At 41.0% G+C, this 8998-nt stretch overlaps 1 non-coding gene across 1 annotated transcript; it reads left to right on the top strand.

Annotated features, from left to right (window-relative positions):
* Positions 1-572: 572 nt before the first annotated feature.
* On the top strand, positions 573-679 carry LOC147493764 (small nucleolar RNA R71). Its single transcript, XR_015200650.1, has one exon. It is a non-coding gene; the product is annotated as a small nucleolar RNA R71 (small nucleolar RNA).
* The last annotated feature ends 8319 nt before the right edge of the window (positions 680-8998 follow it).

The following is an 8998-nucleotide window of genomic DNA, read 5'->3' as shown; positions in this document are numbered from 1 at the left end:
ATTGCAATTATTTGCTTGCCTAACATTTTGATTATTATACGCTGGAGGTGTAACTTGTTAATTATTTCGCCAACCGTAGTTAGGATTTTGTCTCCAAGGTGTGTTAGGTTCGCTATCAATGGAACAAATATTGTCCAGCTGTGCGGATGGTTGTTCATAGACTAGAGGACAATAGGAGTCAAGATGCGCAGGACTCAAACAGAAATTACATGGAATAGAGTTGATATTCATGACAGGGATAGGCTTTTGTTGAACAGAAATAGCTTCTACCTTTTTAGTGAAGGATTCAATTAGAGTTTTAAGCTCAGGATCAAATTTAACCTCAAACATACTGATAGCCTTAACTGTTGAAGAAGAACTAGCGGAGCGGGGGATATCATTATTATTACGCGGGGGATATCATTATTTATCACTACCCCCAGTTATTATTACGCTTTGTTTGATCTTCTAAAAACTTATAAGCCTCTAAGGCTCCTTTACTGAGGAAACTACCCCCATTCATTATATCAAGGACCTCTTTATGGTGGTGTAAAATTCCCTTGAAAAAGGCACGAACTAACGTGTCTTTCGCAAGGTTATGATGTGGACACTCTATAAGAAGGTCAGTGAAATGATTCCAAGCCTCTGAAAATGATTCATGAGGATTCTGTCGAAAAAAATGAATCTTAAAAATCATTTCATCTGTCTTCAGTGGTGGGTAAAAATGTTCCATAAATAGTTGAACAAGTTTGGCCCATGAGTCCACAGAATTAGGCACTTGGGCTGTTAACCAAGACGCTGCCTTGTCAGCTAGGGTGAAAGGAAACACCCTCAGTTTAATTTGTTCCGCACCAACCGTAGAATGATGGAATGTGGTAAGGACTTGTTCAATCCTACGCATGCTGATAAGGTTTTTCATGGTCTAACCCATGAAAAATGGGTAACAAATTAAATATATTTGGGGGGATTCAGAAATCCCTCACTGGGTCTGCAAGAACGATGCAAGATTTTGGGCTATCGTTCAAGGCTTTGTAAAAGTCAGAGAGATGAGACTCTCTTTCTTCAGCCATTATTTTAGGTGTAGTGTGTGGTATACTAGAAAGGTTTGTGTTTTAACGATCACGATAGATTACATTAATCGTTTTTTCTCTACCTGACCTTAATCTCATGCAAGGCTAAGTCCAATATTGAAAAAATACGACAATAGTCAAAACAATCCTGATATGCTAGTATAAATCCTCTAACAGGAGATGCGAGGAGTGGAAGAAAGAAGTACCTGAATGCCTCCTTGCTTCGCTTATGAATAGCGTCTTGCATACGTGAGCTCAGTGTATTTAACAAGTTAGAAACACTGAATAACTTGAAGAAATGGAAGTTTGTACTAATCGGGAAAATCGGGCTGTTCAAGAAGAGGGTGCGGGTCACACTCAGAAATATCCTTAGGAGGGCACGGGTCGCGCTCAAGTCTATTCCAAGTTCCAGGCGCTCGAAATTTGCCTTGATAGGGTGTGGGTCGCGCTCAGGTCCAACTCGAGTTCCAAGCGCTTTAGCGTAGGTGGCGCTCAAACTTTGCCTTGTATGGGCGCGGGGTGGGCTCAGGCTTGTTCTTGGAAAAAAAAATCTGAACCAAACAATCACGGTTAGAACCAAACAAGGGTGGGTGGGTTTAATGGGACTTTGGAAAGACTAACAATACTAACGTAAACAATTCTAAACAGAACTAAGATGGCAGCGGTGCCATTTGATAAAAGTAAAATGAATAGTTTTACTTACGAATAAGTAACGAGACTCAAACGCAAGTAAAACTAAAACTAATTTACACTTAATATTCAAAGTTTTCTACTCTCGATGCTATTGCAATATAGTTGAAATAGAAAGTTCGTTCCACTCCTAATTCTTTAGAATTCACGTTAACTAAGATTATCAGTTCTATCAAAGTCAATGAGAGTACAGATTATATAATTATGCTAACAACTATGGGAAATAACATAATCGAAATGTTCTAGATAATAAGATGGCAATTAAAATGCTAAGGTTCGAATCTAGATAAAGAATTAGGGAAATTTGATTCCACCTTAACTCGACTTAATCAACTAGCGAAGAATTGTCGTAATCCGAATTGTAATGCTTTTGCATAACAATTGGGTGTTTCTAATCCCTAATTGTTCATGGTAATCTCTATCAACTAACAACTAGCATGTGAAGCAATCAAACTCATTCTCATGGTGAACTAATTACTTTCTAAAATGGAATAGAATATTATGAACTATTCTACGCTAACAACAATCAAGTTTTCATCAAGGCTTCTTCAAACCCCTCTAATGGAGGTTTTAGCCTTGATTCATTAAACTATCATTTGTATGTAAACAATAACAAGACATGATAAAAGAATATAAATTTACTTATTTGATTTAAAATGAAAGTCTAATCATGCAAGATTGAATTAAAACTAGTAATGATTATTAACTAAATCTATGAATTAAACCTAAAATGATTTAATGAAATGAAACTAGAATTATCAATAGCTAACTAACTTTATTGATCTAATGAATAATAACAATAAACTCATTCAAAATTGAATTCAAAACAAGGTAATAAAACTAAATTAATGGAGTCTAAAACAAGTTATTGGATAATGGCTAACTAAAAAAACTAGATCCTTAAGAGCTAAGTCTTATGTCTTCAAATGGAGGAGACAAGATCCACTTTTTCGTGCATGGGCTGAGGATTCATGTTTTGGGCTGGAAAATCAAGCCCAAAACCCAATTTCTTCAGTCCACAGAGGCCTTTTCAACTGGATTTGACTTCAATAGCCTTTTTGTCTACTTTTACTCATCTGATTGGATCAAGGCTTGGACTATTGGAAATCTCATTCCGAGGCGGTCGTTTTGAAATAATGTAGGCTCAATTCCGAGGTCTGAGTCCAAAGATACGGCTTTCGGAAGTTCTGCTGACTTTTGTGCGCTATTTCTACTCGCATTGACTTTTACTTTTCAACTTTGACCGGGCTTTAAAAAAGCTTTTTCTCCTTGAATCTTGGTTTTTAATCATAGAACTTCTTAACAACCAACATTTGCTTCTTTATCTCGTGGAAGGGACGCATTTCTGCACATATTCGACTCCAATGCCTGAAATACACAAGAACACGATAACAGTACTAATTCTTACTTATTAGTCACATAATTGGTCAAAAGTGATATTGTTAAAGGGGTTAAAACTACAGTTTTGGGCTCTTATCAGTGGCTAACTCCACTCAAGCCAGGCGCCCTGGGTACCAGAGACCAGAGGACCTACTGCAAGTTCCATAAAAGTAAGGATCACAGTAACAGAGCCTGTAGGACCCTGAAAAATGAACTACAGGATCTGATTGAAATAGGGTATTTGAAGTAGTTTGTAGCACACGACCAGGCGAACGTAGTACAGCCTGAGGAGATCAGCACGTCAGTTCAGGAACCCCCAGGTACTGGACCACTCAATGGCCGGCTACAAATAAATATGATTTCAGGAAAGGCAAGCAAACGAAGTGGGCAGGTCACTGAAAAGGGTACGCGATATCAAATGCGCATCGCCAAGCAAATGAGCATCATGAACAGCGAACTAACTATGAGTGCTAAAGTTAACGTGATACCCCATAAAGATCCATTTATCCTCTTCACTGAGGCTGACTATTTCAGCATCCAGAGTCCACATGAGGATGCACTTGTTCTTACACTCCCTTTTGGAGATTATAATTTGCATCGTATATTGGTTGATCCAGGAAGTTCAGCAGATGTGTTATACTATGACGCATTAATAAAACTACAGATTCTTGACTCTGAGATGGTTGCAACCAACTCCAGCATGTATGGATTCAGCGGGGACAAAGCTCTAACAGTTGGGGAGATCCAACTACCTGTAGCTACTGGTCTGGTAACACACCTTATCACATGATCTTGGGCAAGACTTGGCTATACAGACTCCGCGCTGTTCCCAGCACCTATCACCAGTGTCTAAAATTCCCATAGGAGATTAGGTGGCCGCCAAAGCATGCTACACTCTGGGGACAAAGTAGTCCCCACTCCCTTTTGAACCAATGGAGGTGGGGCAACCCGCCAAATAGCAATTACAGTTGGATCCCCCTCTCCCAGACCTGGTCCCAAGAGAAAGGGAGGATCCCCCCTCACTAGAGTCGATAGAGAAAGTGGAAATTGTGGAAGGCAGCTCGCCAAAAACCACTTTTATCGGCACCTTATTGAGTTTTGAAGAGCGTCGGGCTCTAATACACTTCCTCTGAGAACACAAAGACGTGTTTGCTTGGTCATTCGAAGAAATGCTAGGATTGACCCACATGTGGCATGTCACCGCTCAATGTCTACAGTGATGCAGTAGTAGTCAAGTAGAAACCGAGGAAGATAGGTGCCGATAGATCCAAAGCGGTAAAAGCCAAAGTTGAAAAGCTAAAGGCAGCTAATTTTGTCAAGGAAATCAATTTCCCCACCTGGATTTCTAATATTGTCCCAGTACGTAAAAAGAATGGGTCATGGAGAATCTGTATCGACTTCATAAAACTGAACCGCGCGTGTCTAAAAGACATTTACCCTTTGCCACGGATTGACAAATTGGTAGATGTAACGGCTGGACATGAACTACTATCTTTCACGGATGGGTCATCTAGCTACAACCATATCCCATTGCATGAGGAAGACCACAAGCATGCTATTTTCACAACCGAGGATGGCCTGTACTGTTATTAGGTCATGCCATTCGGACTGAAGAATACGGGAGCCACATACCAACGTTTGGTAAACAAAATGTTTGAAAGATTGATAGGCAACATTATGGAGGTGTACATAGACGATCTCTTGATCAAAAGCTTGAGACAGGGAGATCATCTCTCCCACCTAAAACGTGCATTTGAAATTCTCTGAGAGTATCGCATGAAACTCAACCCTGCGAAATGTGTTTTCGCTGTCTCATCTGGGAAGTTTTTAGGGTACCTGGTTACTAAGAAAGGAATCGAGGTGAACCCAGATCAGATCTGGGCACTCATAGAAATGCCTTCACCTAAAAACATGAAAGAGGTTCAAAAAGTTACAGGCAGGTTAGCAACTCTGAACAGGTTCATCTCTAAGAGTTCAGATAAGTGCAAACCTCTATTTCAGTTACTATGAAAGAATACCTCATTTGCATGGATGGAAGATTGCCAAAAAGCATTCGATCAACTCAAAACATACCTGGGGGCACCACCAATCCTTTCCAAACCAGTTGAGGGAGAAGTTTTGGGTCTTTATCTCTCTTCATCTGACTACGGTATCAATTCTGTATTGATACGTGTGGACGAAAAGAAGGTTGAAAAACCTGTCTATTTCTTAAGCCGAACGCTCCTACCAGCAGAAACAAGGTATCCTAAACTTGAAAAAGTTGTTTTAGCCCTTGTTTTTGCAGCAGAGAAATTATGACCATACTTCTAGTCCCACACTATCAGAGTAATCACAGAGTACCAGTTACGATCAGTTCTGGAAAGGCCGAACAGGTCAAAAAGGTTAGCTAAATGGTCCATGCAGCTATCAGAGTATGATATTATCTACGTCCCAAGAATCTCAGAGAAGGGCCAGGCACTAGCAGAATTCTTGGGAGATTTCCCAATAACCTACACTGGGTACGACTCAACAACCCCAAGTTCAGATGATGGCATCTTGCCTGAATCTCCAAACACCCGTCCAGACCCATGGGAAATGGCGACTATTTGTGGATGGGTCTTCAAATGACAGAGGTGCAGGAGTTGGAGTTGCGTTAGTTACTCCTGACAACATGCAACTGGAGAAATCCATCCGATTAGGTTGGAACGCCTCTAACAATGAGGCAAAGTATGAGGCGATACTTGTTGGCCTCACAATGGCTCTCAACCTGGGCCTAACATACCTCACAGTTTTTAGTGACTCGCAGCTGGTTGTGTTTCAAGTTGATAGAGGATATGAGGCCAGAGATAAACGAATGGCCAAATACCTGGAACTGGTAAGGGCCTTTAGGGCAAGTTTGAGAGTATTCAATTTTATCAGTTGCCTCAATCAGAAAATCGACAAGCAAATGCTTTGGCATATGTTGCCTCAATATTGGGCAACAACAAGTCTCGCTCCATCCCTATAGAGTTCCAAGACAAACCTAGTATCCAAGCACTCATTGTTACAACAGTTTGTGTTATTCCAACCACCACACCAAACTAGATGGATTCATACAAGTCTTACCTCAAAGACGAAACACTCCCGGAGGATAAGAACACAGCAAGGCGTCTGCTTGCAAAGGTACCAAGATTCACCCTCATTGAAGATGATCTCTACCAGAAGTCCTTTTTAGGACCTCATCTTCGATGTCTCTCTCCAGACCTCGCTGAACAGGTCATGCGAGATGTTCACAAAGGAATTTGTGGCAACCACGCGAGGGGTAGAATATTAGTCCTCAAGATCCTAAGGCAATGATACTTTTGGCCTTATATGTAAAAGGATAGACAAATTTTTGCCCACAAATGTGAAAAGTGTCAACGACATGCTCCACTTATCCATGCTCCAACAATAGAGCTGCACCCATTGGCCATCCCGTGGCCATTTGCATAGTGGGGAACTGACATTGTGGGGCCCTTGCCACCCGCTCCCGACAATATCAGATTCTTATTGGTCGCGACGGATTACTTTACCAAGTGAAGCAGTTCCCCTTATCTTCATTCGGGAACAGGATGTCAGAAAGTTCATTTGGAACAACATTGTCTACAGGTTTGGCATACCCAAAGTTATCATCTCATATAATGGGCAACAGTTCGATGGCGGATTGGTCGCTGAACTCTGTGAGGAGTTTCACATTACCCATCTGTTCTAAACTCCAAGGTATCCACAAGGCAATGGCCAGGCTGAAGCCTCCAATAGGGTTATTTTGGACAACATGAGGCGCAAATTAGATGACGCAAAAAGCTTATAGGTCGAGGAACTACCTAAGGTCCTATGGGCATACCGAACTACACCCAGATGATCGACTGGTGAGTCCCCATTTTCACTAACCTATGGAACTAAAGCTGTCATACATCCCAAACTGGTAGCTCCCACTCAGAAGTCGGACGTTATGCACACCCTGGACAATGAGGAATTATTATGTAGAGAAATGGATCTCCTAGATGAAAAGTGAGAAGGTGTCGCAATGCGCTTGGCTGCCAACCAGTAGATTCTGAAAAGATCATACGACAAGAGAGTCTGAATTATATCTTTCAAATCTGGTGACCTGGTTCTACGTGAGATCCCAGAGCATAACAGCAAACTTGGGCCTAACTGGGAAGGACCGTACATCATCGATAAGGTTGGCCGAATTGGTTTTTACTACCTACGTATTGTTGAAGGGGACGTTCTTATCAAACCATGGAACGCACAACACTTCGCAAGTACTATTAGTAAATTGTTATTTCATGCCTCTTTATGCATTGTTTACTCTCTCCAGTCATCAATAAAGTTCCTCACCTTGCAATCGAATTTATTCCTTGCTTCAGTTCTTTATTTATTATCCACAATGGACTAAACCTTTAGGGAATTATCTTCTCACTATCTGTTCAAGAATATTGTATACCAATTTGCTTTAGAACCAGTGATTTTGAGTTTGGGGAAGTTGAACTATATGCTAATTCCTTTCTCATCCCCATGCAGCCTGAACTGTACACCAATTCTTTTAGACTGCGATTATCCTCGATGGGTTAAGCCTTTAGGGAATCTAACCACACTAACTGTTCAGTAAACTATATACCAGTTTGACTTGGAACAAGAGATAGTTTTCTTGGGAACCCAAACTGTATGCCAATTCCTGGAGCTCTCATAACATTAAAAATGGGGGTTGCTGGGAAGATCTGGGTTGGATCCAGATCCTAGCACGCAATCATTGGCCTGGAATTATATCGGCCTTGATGGCGCTGAGGAAGACTCCCCCACTGTTGTTCTGGCGATAACCTATTTATTTTTTAAATAAATAGAAACTGTCGTTACTAAACACAAAGTTGTGCTCAAGGCACCAAGTTACTCTCGCAAAGACACATGGCTCCTCTGGGCACTATGTCTCTATTACGATCAAACTTACAATTACAGTCAACTTGAACGGCTCCCAAGATATCCTGATCAGATTCTGGTTATGCCTCATTTTAACCTGTTTAGCCTACTAGGGACACCTATTGTTGTTCCAAATGAACTTTGGGGGCATCAGGGGTAGAATATGCATAGTAGTACATGTCATTATATGTTATATAACATAAAAGGCTTTAAGTGCATGCATAAAATAGAAAAGCTGCAGAACTCAGTAAGTAAATAGTATGTGAGCTAGATAGCTCAATATTACAGACCCATAGAATAATTGTTTCAAAATAATTATTTTCTAAATCATGAACTGAATAGCTAAGTCTTTACTTAGCCTGTTGAGTAGGGGTAGAATCAAACTTCGGTTCAGCATCAGTACTTGTTGCTGCACCATCATCAAGAACTCCTTGACCACTTTCAAGAACTAATTGTGTGGTAGGACTGGCTAGAACGGTTGAAGGCTGAACAGAACACTCACCTGAAACTAGCACTGGCAAGAAAGGAAGTTGAATGGGAGGCATGTTATCATCGGTGTCTTCTTCAGAAGAGGAGGAGGCATCAGGCATAAGTTCATTATGAATCGCGGAGATACTAGTGTTCAGATGAGAAAATAAGATGAAGGGGTTGGTCACCTACCCCTGATCATCCAACTGAGAAACATACCTAGTAGCCTCAATAGCCTCTTCAAACTTAACTTGTTTGGCTGCATTAAAGGACTCTTCAGAAACATCAAGTACTCTCAGAGCAAAACGAATGGCATTTTCAGCTGACCTCTTCTTCACCTCCTCCACCACTTTGGAGTATAACTCAAAGGTCTTCGCCAAGAGATCACCAACCTTCTTCTCAGAATGTAGGCACTTCTCTTTGAGAGCCCTCTCATAACTAGTCATGACTTTATTGGCATGGGTAATGGCTTGCCAAGGGTTCTCATCTCGGTATTC

Source organism: Coptis chinensis, chromosome 6 (assembly GCF_015680905.1).
Source record: "Coptis chinensis isolate HL-2020 chromosome 6, ASM1568090v1, whole genome shotgun sequence".
Taxonomy (NCBI): domain Eukaryota; kingdom Viridiplantae; phylum Streptophyta; class Magnoliopsida; order Ranunculales; family Ranunculaceae; genus Coptis; species Coptis chinensis.
This window is presented reverse-complemented; position numbering and strand designations above follow the sequence as displayed.